The following is a 14,255-nucleotide window of genomic DNA, read 5'->3' as shown; positions in this document are numbered from 1 at the left end:
ATCTCTTAAGTTTATTGAACAACAAAAAACAATCACCCAAAAAACTTGGTCACAAACTTGAAACTCAAAAAAACTGGTCCTGACTTGGATGCTGTCTTGTCCAGGACCTAAATTGGCAACTTACCTTTGTTAACAATTATAAAAAAACTTACTTATAGAAATTGTCAGATTATACACATAGTTAAAATTACATTAGAGTTAAAAGTACTTTAAAACACTTAGAAAATTTGAACAAAACTTCAAGGTACTGTTTGAAACTTTTTGAAATTTCCTGGGTATTCAATCACTTTTGGAAAATAGTCCCATTGCATAAATCCATGGACTTGCCTACCCCTAATATTTGAAATTCAACAACTTCTAATGATATTCTTTAGTTTTTCATTTAATTGCATATATGTTCAGTAAATAAATTGTTTATTTTGTTATGATTCAATATTGAGAAACACATGACTTGTTTATTGTTTGATATTGTGTCAAGTATGTTTTCTCCAAACTTTCATTTCAGCAGATTTTATAAAAATAGATATCAAAAAAAACTTTTACTATTTTCTTTAATTTGTTTAAAACGATTAGAGATTAATGTTTAAAGTTAGTTTTTAAAAATTTTAATAACAATAACAAAATATCTAACATTTTTAGATACATAATTGAAGTTTTATGTAAATTTTATTTCAAAATTAATAAATTATTAAATAATTTTAAAATATTTTCTAGTTTTGTTCTTTTGGAAGTTTTAGAAATTTTGTTACTTAACTTTTATTTTATTTTACTTTTAGTTTGCTTTTTATCAAAAATATATTTTAGACAAATATTTTTTTAAACGTCATTGAATTGAAACTATAAGAATAGATTAAGCTTAAATTTTATCGACATTTTTCATAAACACAACAATTATGCTTAGTAATTTCGAAACTGTTACTTAAAAATAATGAAAATCAAAAAAATATGATATCTTTGTATTTTTTCATATTCATGTGAATTACAACAATTTTTTTTTTTGACATTTCGATTAAATAGTTAGAATAAAAGGGTATGTTTAATTTTATTTTGACAGGCATTTTTCAGTTAATTAGTCAAAACTAAAGTTATTATATAACTGACACTTCTTATTTTGTTATTTTATTGCTTTTATTACATTATTTTAGAGTTCCTATTCTATTGTATTCGTTAAAATTTTAAGGAACAGTATTTGTTACCAGTGGTCTTTACTCTTTACGGTCTGAGTAAATTCAATTTACTTAAATGACATAAGTTTTAGTAATGTGAAAGATATATAAATAAAGCTTAACACATTTTCTTTTTAAGAAATGTTGCTTATATTATATATTCAGCTTTGGTCCCTTATTAAAGCGTATGTATTGTATGTTATGTATGTATTAAAGCGCTCAAAAAATAAAAAGTATTGTGATTTAATAATATTTTTGTAGTCAAACTAAAATGTACACACAATTTATTTTCCACTAACTTAGTGCCCGCAGCCAGAGATGTTAAATCAAAGAGCACAAAATCCCCGCAGTAGAATAAAAAATAAAAAGCATGGCAATAGAATTAAAATTTCTTATGAAAGCAAAAGCTGTATTTTACAAATTGAGAACATAAAAGTTTCATATATTCAATTACACCAACATATTTAAAAGCATATTGTTTTTATAAGTATGAATGCCTTAAATGTAAGTTTATGTTTTTTATTTTCATAAGGTTAATTTTATTCACTTTATTGTTAATTTAATCATAACTACCTTTTAACCTTGTAGTAGTAGGTAATGTTTGGTTAGAAAAATTAAAGAAAAGTATCTTCCACTTATTTAAATGGTTAATAAACTAAAAACATTGTAGCTTTGGAACTAATCGATGTTAAATTAATTTATTATTTGATTTTTTTTTCCAAAAATTAGATGCAATAGACAAATTATTTTTTCTTATATCCTACTTTTATCAAATTATTTGAATTTTTAAACTTAAAAATAAAGTTTGATTATTATAATTTTTTAAGATTCATTATAAATTATTTTATTAAGACATAGATTTCACTTAAAAGTAATTTGAATATAATTTATTATTTTTGTTTACAAACTTGAAACTACTATTTGCTTAGATTAAATCTATTTAAAAATTTTAATGTGACAAATTTATTGAGTCTTTTTTTATTATAATTAGGTAGTTTATCTAAAAAAAATATTATACTTGAAAGTTTTAGTGTACAACTCAAGGTTTTTAAAACTAGTTTTGTAAATTAAGCAGAGTTGAAACAAGGTCAGGAAAAGTCAAAAAACTCAGGAAAAGCAGAAAAAAAAGATAAATAACAAGAATAGTAAGGTTTTTTTTTTAAACAGTCAGGAAGTTTGACTAAATATTAAAAAATACCAGATTTTGTCAGTTTAAATTCACTGAATTCCTTATATTCAAAAACAAGTCTTTGAATGGTAAAAAATTAATTTAAATTCTTCAAAGTGTGATTAAAATTGAAAAAATTTCCAAGAATTTTACAAAATTACTTAATGCCTTCATCTGGTAAAATTAAATGAATATCCTTTATAAAACTGCAAAATGTTTCTATTAAATATTTTTTAAACTATCCTACTAGAACAAACAGTTTTTGTAAGCAGTTTGATAATCTGTAGCATTTTTTAGTAAAACAATGATAATACACATAAGTTTGTTTATCTAGCATATGTTAGAATTGAATTGTTTTTTGTTTAAGTAAATAAATAATTTCATTCTAATTAAACACTAGGTTTAGTGTTTTGGGTAAAAAGTTTATGTTTATAATTTACCTCATTATAATTTTTTCAAAATTGTTTAAATTTTTAAAATAAATTATAAAAGAGGTGAACTTCATGGTTAAGTTTAATTATTTATAGTTTATTGTAGAATAGTTGTTTTTTAATATTTTTTACATAAATAAGGGTAAAATATTTACTACTAATTTTATAAATATTGATAAACTGAAATATAAAATTGAAGGCTTTATTAATTCCAAGTGTTTGAATATGTATTATATTATTTGTTTAAATTGATAATTTGATTTAGAAAAGTCAGGAAAATTGTAATAAAAAGTCAGGAAATTGTTTAAAGAGTGGGTAATAACTATAGAGTTGCTATTTTACCTAGAAATTAAAAGTTCTGTACTTTGACAATTAAGGCAATTAAAACCTTAGCAAAGCTGAAATTAGATATAATTTAAAAAAAACCTACATTTTTTAACAATAAACCTAAAAAACCTGAAATTCTTAACAAGTTTACATAGTTCGGTAATAAAATTTAACTTGATTCAAAAATCTATCATATAAATAAGTTTTTTTTATCAGCAAAAAAAACTTTTTTTCATAAAACGCATTTCAATAAACTTAAGTATTTTTCAATGGCTTATGCTATCAGGGTTGCCACTTTACCTGGAAATCTGTTTTTACCTGGAAACCTGATACTTAACAACTAAGGCAAAAAAAACCTGGAATTTGAGAAATTTTTAACCAAAGACTTAGAAAAACATTCAGTTTTTAACAATTTCAGCATGTTAAGTAGTACAATTTTAACTTGACACAAAAAAACTATCATATAAATAAGATTTCAATTAAAATTTTTTAGTTATAATACACATTTTAATTAACTTTATAGTACATATACAATGTTTTTTTATTATTTAACACAGTTTTTTATATTAGACATAACTTTAAACTGAAAATAAACCAAAATACATGTAATTTTAAAAGCCTTGTAGAGATTTGAAAAACCAGGAAAAATTTATAAACATGAGTGGCAACCTTGTACTATTCCAAACAGTTTATTACAATAAATTTAACTTTAAACTAAAGCTAGACTCTAAAATGTGTATTTTTGAAGATTTTTTGAAATCATGTAAAAAATTTAAATAAAAATCAGGTGGCTATTCTCAGGGTTGCCACATAGTCAGGAAAATTCAGGTCAAAATGGGGGGTTTTTGAAAAAATTCAGGAAAAAGTCAGGAAAAAAATTTATAAAAACCTCAGATATTGTCAGTTCAAATTTATTTATTTCCTTTTATTTCAAAGCCTTCGATTAGTGAAAAATTAATTAAAAATTCTTTAAAGTCAGACTAAAATTGCAAAATTTTCCTTAAATTTTACAAAATTACTTAATTTTCAATGCTTTTTTTAGTAAAATTATAGTAAAAAGTCAGAAAAATCTTGAAAAAAGTCAGGAAAACTTTAGTAAAATGTCAGGAAAAAGTCAGGAAAAGTCAGGAAAAATTTCTCAGCTTGACTTGTGGCAACCATGCTATTCTGTAGTAGTTAAGGTAAGTCTCTAATGGTTTTTTTTTCTTGGATTTACAAATAGTTATTAAGTTACACACTAAACACATTACTTTAGCAGTTACATTTTCGTAGGTAACAACCGTTGAAATTATTTTAGATGAAATTCCAGACCAAGAAGATTTACCAACTTTAGATTTTCCACCACCTAAAAAGATGAGGTACCAGAAATCTTGGGAATCTGTTTATGAGTTAAAAGGTTTTTTTATCTCTAACAATTTGTAGTAATTAAGAATACACATTTGAGTATTTCAATTTTGAATTCAACAACAATTTTTTTTTAATACTGAGCTTTTTTATTAAATATTATAAAGGAAAGTTCTCATGTTTTTATAGAATTAAATTAATTTTTCCATTGTAATTTTTGAAAAAAAAATAATTTTTAAATAGTTTTTAAAGTATTTTTTGTTATTTTATTTCAACAATGCACAAAAAATTTTATCATCTAAAGTCAAAAATTCCAATTCACTTTTTACCTAAAAATTAACATTTTGTTTTAATAATTTAATAATTAACAATACTTTAGCATGACATTTTTTTTACTTTAGTACTAACCTTTGACTACTTTATTTAAATAAATATACTTAAAATACATTTTATAATAACAACACACAAATTAAACTGTTAATTTTATTATAAAATTAAAACCAAAATTTGTTAGTATAAAACAAAGTTCGCTTCATAGACAAAAATTGAATTTCTAATTTTATTATTTAAGTAAAATGGTTCATAGAGGCCATAAGGCGGTGAGATGGGCAAATTATTTATTTACAACAATTTTTTGGTTTTACACCTTACAAATTATCATGATTTTTGTTTGTTAAACAAAAAAAAAATTTTTAATTTTTGTCATAAAATACATTTATTTGAATATTAAAAACATTTTTCTGACAAATGGTTTGTGGTAATATCAAGAATTCTTTATAAAATTTTTTAGTATATTGCTTTCAAATACAAAAAGAAAATTTTTATTTACTATTTTATAAATGCTAAGAAGATTAGCTTTGACTGATTTAATTACTAGACAGATCTACTTAGTTTTTTTATTTCAAAAAAGAATTATTTTACTGCATTGATTAAATTTATATATAAATTTTTGATAAAAGTTGTGATATAAATAACAATTTTATTATAAGCAAATTTATTATCCCATTTGTAAGCTTAGATTTATAAGATAGATTTAACTAAAGCTTTTATTAATTGAGAATAAATAAATTAAAAAAAAATTGTTATTTATTGATCTTGTAGTGAAACAAAACTTTAAAAAGCACGTTTTAAAAGTAAATACATACTTAACTAGCTCAAGTTGAACTGTGATGCTTACATCAGGCTAGCCACTTTACCTGGAAGCCTATAATTTGTCAAATTAACCCAAAAAAAAACCAGGAATGTTTGTATTTTTGAAAAAAAATCGGAAAAACTTCAAATTAAAAAAAAACCTGGAAATTTTAACATTTTAAGCATTGTCAGTAGTTAAATTTTCGATTTGACACAAAAATTTATAATATAAATAATATTTTTTTTCTTCATCTAAACGTAATTTACTTAATGTTGTGTATTACACGTGAAAAAATTTCTGTTAATGACACGCTACGGTTCTAATCTGTAACTAATTTTCCTATAATTCCAACATTTTTATAATTAATTGTTTTAATACAGGTAAAAAATATTTTTCAAAGTTTTGTTGTAGTGTTTATAATTGAATTGGAAAAAAGAATGCTGCAAAATCTTGAATTTATGGCTCAGTATGAAGTTGTAAACGATGTTAGTTGGTATTAAATATATCTTCAAAAAATAAAATAACTTATTTAAATAACATTAAAACTTATAATTTTTTAAAGGCCTTAAATAGACGGATGCCGGATATTGAGAAGTTTTCAGAACATCCAAAAATTAAAAAATTGTTTGAAGGAAACCACAGAGATACTATCTCACTTCAATACAAAAGTTTGCATGGACGTCATCAAACAAGTATCGGTTAGCTAAAGGAAAATAATAATAGTAACCTACTATACTACTTAAATATAAATTAAAATTTTCAGTGTTAATGTTAAACAAGTTTTGTAATTTAGTAAACATTGTAAATCTACCGAAAACTAAGTTCTGATAAAATAAAAACATGATTTATTATTGTAAGAGTACACTTACAATTGATTATGTACATAAAAACTTATCAGTTTATTCTTAACAGATAAATCAACAAACGTTAACTTTTGGAGCAGTGTTCGCGTTGAATACCAAGAACTTAAGGAGTTAATGATGAAACTACAAACGATACCTTTTAGTAACGCGCAAATCGAGCGAGACTTTTCCTTGATGAATATCTCGAAAAACAATAGACAATCTAATATGGGCCATATTTTATTAAACTCCTTAATGATTATTAGGTAAGTAAAAATTTAATGTATTTGGATTTATGTCTTTTTATTTTAAACTATTTATTTCATAGAAATGAAATTTTAATGTGTAATTTAAACTGTAAAGTTTTTAATCATTATTTAGATTATTTAATTTTAGTTAAAGTTGGGTATGCAACTCGATGACCGAGAGGTCTTTTTGTGTACCCGGATCCTTGAAACAAGAAATTTTTGAATTTTGTTTTGTTATTATTCAACAAACCTTATCATTTTGATTTTTACTTTTAAAAAACATATTTTATTATAGGAGACATAAAGGCCCTATTAATAACTTGTTTTTTTTAATGTAATCCAATTAAATTAATATTTTGTATTACAACGATTTGTTTTATATAATTTTTTTTCTTTTATTTTAAATATAAGGGAATAATAAATGCATAATAAGAATTGAAACATTTTTTTGCTAAATTTATCGGTATATTATCAGTAAAATTCAATAATATATATCACTAGTAAAAGTTACTAGAACTTTTTTAACAAATTTTAGTTTAGGTAGTTTTTTAAATTTTTTATTCTAATTAAAACTATTTGTACAAGGTTAAAAAGCTTGGCGTTTGCTTATTATTTAAATATTATATAGGTTGTTGTCTTTTTAGATAAAGTAAAGTATAGTGTTAATCTGTTTGTTGAATATTTTTATCATAAATATAATATTGGTAAAGTACAAAATTATAACTCAATGTATGGTTTATAAATTACTCTTTTTCATTCAAAGGTTCAATTCAAACATTAGTAATAAAAAATTCCTACAATTACTTTTTACATTCTTAAGCCAATTATTACCCAAAATTGTAATAAATTCTATTTTTCTCAGATCAACCTGCAAAAGAATGGAGTTATGCTGTGACAAATTTCCACTTTCAGATACATTGATAGAAGAAGTTGGTAAGTCTAGTTTGTACAAACCAAGAAGCCAAGATGTCAATGAAATCTTGACAAACGAAGAGTACAGCAAATTTAAACCTTCAAATTTGACAATGTTTGCAGCAAACAATGTAATATAAAATTTCAACAAAATTTTTGCGTGTTAAAAAGCAGTTAATTTTTTTCAAAAAAAAAAATGCTTTTTATTTAAAGTCAATTCACTATTTTAAAAACACTTTTACTTGAGTGACTGTTAAAGCATTCTACTGTTTAAATTTGTTGTGACTGTATTTTATTCAAAAATTTCAAATTTGTTTATTTACAAAGTTTTGTACATTAATTGCTAAAATTTCTTAGACTATTTGTACTTTTTTACATTTTTTGTAGTAACAATAATAAGTTCAATAATAATCCAACCGTTAATGGCGCTAATTTTTTATCATATGAGTATTATGCTAAATTTCTTTTGCCTAACAAACTTTAAAATTTCTCATTTTCTTAGTTTTTATTAAGTATTTTTTAATACTTAAAATTGTTATTTTAAATTTCCGTATTAACTTTTGTATTTTTTAAAATTTTTATTTAAAATTTTAGGTTTTTAAACAAAACATTTTTACTTCAAATCAGCTTTTTTTTTAAACAATTTTCTTTATTTACCAATATAGATTTTTTTTTAATTGCCATAACTGCTAGTTATTGCAATACAAATTAGTTTAAGTCATAGTGCTGTAAACTGCCCTTATGTTATGCACTTGTTCTTTTATTAATAAACATATAAAATTAATCCAAGCTCTTTATATATATATCAAAAAAGTATGTAGAGTATATAGCTTGTATTAGTATAATATTTTGTAGTGTCGAAGGTTTGTATAATTTTTTTAATTACAATATTTCCTAGTTTTTATTTTTTCACAAACTTTGAAACTTGAATTAAATGAATAAACCTAGAAGTACATAAGCAACTTACAAAAATAAATTACTTTTTAGTTAACTATACTTACAAATTAAACATTGAAAATGGTTTAAAACTTAAAGATAAATGAAATAAGTAATACTAGTAACCTTTTAGATTTTTTTTCTCTTAAATAAAGTTTTATTTTATGAAACAAATTAAAGTAGTTTAACATGAATTCCTTTAAATGTACAATTTCAGTCTTTGCTTTATATCATAGTCATTATTATCTAATAAAATATATTTTCACTAAGTTAACATTTTTAGCTGCGAATATTCTTACTGCAAAAGCTTTAGTATAATTAGATTGTTATAAAACTTATAGCAGAAAATATTTTTAATTTAGTTTAAAAAAGTAAATTAAGCTTAAATCTTTAACAAACCAGTTAAACTGACCTTATTTTTTTTCATTTAATAAAAATTTAAGGTATATAAACAAATAAATTTTTGATAAAAATTTTCATAAGAAAAAAAATTGTCAAAATAAGTAAGTAAATTGTAAATTAAACACTTATGTAGTTTTTCACTTTAATAAAATTTTTGCAGGAACAAAAAAAAATTTTGACTTTAAGAAATATAAGACAAGACGTGAAAGTTAGTTAAAACTTAAAAAATTAACATGCATTATTAAAGTTTTAAAATTAAGTGAATTACTCAAGCGTACGATTTTGGCTTATAAATTTCTTTTTTCTTCTAGCTCTCTCACTTTTGCGCTAAAACTTTGCGTCTATTTGTAAAGTTCTTAAATGAAGAGAATAACTCGAGCGCGCTCCAGCGTACCACTCACTTTTCACTTTAGTTTCTTTTATTTCTCCAAATTTCTCTCAAATTACTATAGAGCTTTAAAGCGCGTGTTTACAATTAAAACAGCTGTATTTAACTGCCATCTTGATTATACCATGTCTGCCCGCAGCTTCTGAAACAAAAACTGATAACCACTTTCTACAATCGATTTAGCTTTTTAGAGCCTACTAGCCCTATTTCTGATTTTTTTTTTACTTTATCGTAACTTATTGTATCATTATCAGAGAAAACTTGAAAATTTGAACAGCCTCTAATTAGGTTAAGCAAAAAATTTTAAGTAAATAAATAAAAACTATTAAAAAAGTATAGACCTTGGTTTACTAAACTCATTTCTACAAATGTCCCCCTTTTCAGAAAGTTTAAAAATAATCGCCCCCACAAATGTGAGTTTCGAGTTTCTCGCAAAAAGTACTTAAGTACCCCTTCGGCCCCTTTGCAGCTCCCTGACTTGCTAATATGGCCACAAGAGGATTTGCTTAGAAACCCTGTTTTAAACTAAGGTAAAGTTTACAATCAAAGAAATTTTTTTTTGTAGACTTTTTTTTTTACAAAACTAACCTATATAATTCCTATCTAATATAAAACAAAACTAATCTGAACCTAGTCCTGGACATGACGTTAAACTGTTCTGGTGGATGACTCGATAACCGAAAGATTTTTTTCGTGCACCAGGTCCTTGGACCAAACTTTTTGAGTGTTTTTTGTCGTTCAATAAAAAATGTATATATTTCCAATTGTATCCGTAATTAGTAATATACACTAAATAAATTAGAAAAACTAAGGATAAAGTTTAATTAGCTAGTTTATAGTTTAATAAATATCTAAAATTAAAATATACCAAAAACTTAAAAGATAAAGTATACTTTTAAATAAGATGCTCTTTTTATTCTGGGTACTTTTAAATCGTCAATTTAGTTTGTCAACATATTTCTAAATAACAATCATTGAAAAACCTTCTTTACATCATGAATAGTTTAACATAATTATATATAGTAAAAGCTAAATTCTGGATAAATAGACTAAGGGATGCATAAGAATTTACTTATTAAATTCCACAAATAGTACAAAATTAAAACAAGTTTTAAAATGTACTATCTATTTTGTTAAAAATACTCCAAAATTTATGATTAAACATATAGTAACCGGTATAAATAATACGAATTTACTCTATGAACACAAAGTTCATTATTGTCATATATTTATAAGACGTATAGTCTTAACTGATAACTTTAAGTTAAACTAAGAAAAACTGTAAGTATAGGTTAAATATAATTTGTAACTAAACTCACAGTAGTTGTATAAAGCATAACAATGTAGAAATTAGTAATATGGCTTTTTTATTAGTATATTATACTTATCAGTTGAAAACACTTACACAAAAAAAATAATTAATTACAAATCTTGCTGGCAAACATAAGAGGCTTGTTCAAAACACGAAGCAAATTTCAACGCTCCTTCGTTGTATCTGATGCAGATTCTTGTGTTGTAAAAGTTAAAGTGATGAACCCAAAAGTTGTGCTTTGTTGCCGCTAAAGGGTACAATATTTCCCTGCAAAAAAAATCTAATATTTATTTGTTCAAAAAAATATGCTTGGTAGTTGTTTACCTTATATATACAATAAATATCTAAATAATACTTTTAACAGTACATTTAAGTTTTAGCAATCTTATTAAGAAAGTTACTTTATTTTTTGAACTGATTCGTCTTTATTAACACTCTCTATGTCAGTAATATTTTTGTTTTCCACATCAAGTCCGAAATCAGCAACTTTCCAAGGGGAGTTACAAATTTTTCTTGCCTTGTCGTAAGTAACTTCGAATAAGTAACTTCTACTGAAATAGTATTCTTTAGTCTTTGATCCTTGATAAGAAGGCATTGTATGACTCCATGTGTATTCTAAAATTTTCAATAAACTTGAATTTTTTAAGCATTTAATTGCTTCTACACTTTTAAAAAGTCGTTTATTTTATTGAATTAGTAATCAATTGAACATTTACAGTTAAAAAAAACGATTTTGATCAAAATCATTAATATTAATGTCATTATTTGTATGTTTACAACTGTAACTCAACTAAAATTTGTTATAATCAACATAGAGAAACGTCTTTATACTTCATAAACAAATTTTACCAATTTTTTTTTATGATGGCTTTCATTTATAAAGTATTTAAAGAACGTAGCAAAAGAAAATCAAAAAGCTTATTGCAGCAAAAATGTTTTACTAGCCTTATGGACTTTAAAAGGTTAAAAAAAATAGCAGTTTAAATGTTGTGTTCATGCTATAACTGTGTCGTACAGGCATCATTAGTAAGTTACCAACTAAACTCTGTTGAACTCTGAATATAATTTATATAATTGTCGTCGTCAGCTTTAACAAACTGAATACTTTTGAATTTTATTTGATGAAGCCTATTTTTAACTCACTTTCGCACCAATTCCAATGAATGCGACCCCAAGACAATTTTGTCGCACACCAGGGTTTTTTCGTTGTTTTACGCCAAAAAAGTGAAACGTAATCTTTAGTACAAGTATCCGAGTATTGTGGAGACCACGGAGTTCCAATGGAAAAATTGCAATATTCCCCCATAGAAGTTTTTATTTTCAAGTATCCAATAGCTTTGTAAAAAAAGTGGTTACTTTAAACTTAATTTTGATGTATATTTTGTTTATACATAAAAGAAAATTACAAAAAAAATTCATAAACAAAAAGTATTTTGAAAATTTAATAAATTTGTAATAGAGAATAATAAACTTTGTTTTAATAACTGCATGAAACTTAAGACCTAAAATATGAAAACTTTAAGTCATCAAATCCGAAAAATTTTATCTGAATATACTCACAGCTCGGAAGTTGTTCTGAAAAGGAGAAAAAACTGACCAAGACCTGTTGTGAATTAAATAAAAACTAATACTAATAAAATCATTGTTTTCCTTTTTTTTTTGTTTAGCTTCATTAAGTTGTATTCATGCTTTAAAAATAAATGATTAACTGTTTGTTTTGCAATTTAATAACTAAATAAATTTAAAATCAGTTTTAGTTTTTGCTATTTATTTAAAACTTACAACAATCAGAAGCGAAATAGGTCTGCTTTTCATTTTATTGTTATGTTAATGTACAATCTGTTACAGTTAAACATGAGTCAATCAATAACTGGCTTAAATATTATAAATCTTTTTTTAGTGATATAAACATATACTTCTAGTTTTTTTATTGTTTTTGAATAATTGAACAAATTAAGTAAAAATTTGTTGTTTGGTTAGAACTGGTTAAAAAAACTCTGAATTAATAATAAAATATTTAATGAACTTATAAAGTGTACCTTCTACTATTTATGAAAATATTAAGTGAAAACAAGTTTTACAAAAAAAAACGAACTAAAATAAAGGTCATAACACATAACAAACTTATTTTTTTAACTTTTATGTTCTAGCCGTAGCTATAACATTTGGTATGCAAAGGTATTAAGTAAAGAGCATTCTTCTAACGAGTTTATATACAAAATTAATTGTTTTTTGTTTTGAAACTTTTATGAAAACATTTATAATTACTAAAAATAGACGTCTTTGTATATTTTTAGACGTTTACAAATGTTTTGTTTTTATTACTTTCAAAGTACCAGTGTAAAAACAAAACAAACTTTGTACAATCATTTAGCTTTAATTTAGTATTACATAACTGTTTTGCATTTTTAGTATGCTTGTTTTTTTTTTTTTAATTAAAATGATGGCGTAAACTGACATGTTTTTTTCAAAAACACCTCAAGTCACATTATAATATCTTTTAATAACAATAAAAAAAAATAGTTATGTGTTACTTAGTTATTAAATTTTTAAAAATATTTCTATGTGTATAAGGTACAAATATAAATTCTAAAATATGGTTAGGTATAAAAAGAAAAAAAAAAGTTTTATAAACTTTTAAAACCATAAAGTCGTTAGCTTAGATTCTTAGAACAATGAAGATTTTTTAATTAATTTATAAACTTTGATGAGTTTAGTACATTTGGGTCAAAAATCTTTTTTAAATTATCTTAGAACTAAGAGCCTTAGAATTGTAAATTTAAAAACTTGAAATATGTAAGTATGTTTATTTGTTTAAGTTTTAAAGTATATGTTAGTTTTAATCAGCTTACATTTTACTAACCTTAACTTAAACTAACCTGGAAATATAATGATTTTCCTAAATTAGTATTTTTAAACTATAAGTTTTATTTTGTTTTTTTTACACACTAATAACAGTTTTATTTCAAGTTTAGTCTAATGTCTTCATGCATGTTTATATAAAAAAAAGTTACAGATTGTACTCAACTGATGGTCTCGTTTTATTTAGTTCAAACAAGTGAAACATTGTTTACTTAATAATTCAAATTTTTTTATTAGCTAACTTTGAATCAAAAGTTTTCTTTTTATAATGTGTTCGTTTTTCAATTACAAAGTTTTATACAATTATACCTTTTTTATACAAAAAACTTGTATGATGAATATATCGCAAAAAAAAAACATAAATAAAGTTGGACTTGATAGCAAAAAGTTAACAAATGGATATAGTTTTTTTCAAGTTGAAATATTTAAAAATTTGAGCAGTTTTTCCAAATACCAAAATAAAAAATAGCGTGATAAATAAAGCAAAAACTACCATTTAGTTGAAATAAGTTAAACAATGTTATGTTGTTAAATAATTTATTGCAAGTAATAAATTAAACTATAAAATCTTTCAACGCGTAAAAGAAAAAGTAGTAAAGTTTTTTTTACATTTCATATTTATTCCGCATACTCAAAATAAAATTATTAGGAGAACATGTTTAAAAAACCAAAGTGTTGTGTTTATCTACTACAAAATTCTGTGTTGTATTTCTAAACTACACAAACATTTTAAACTATTTTTCTATGTATGTGATATGAACAAAAATGTTTCATTACTACAAAAC

This window comes from Thalia democratica, chromosome 9, assembly GCF_965202585.1.
Source record: "Thalia democratica chromosome 9, ktThaDemo2.hap1.1, whole genome shotgun sequence".
NCBI lineage: Eukaryota > Metazoa > Chordata > Thaliacea > Salpida > Salpidae > Thalia > Thalia democratica.
Note: the sequence above shows the minus strand (reverse complement) of the source record.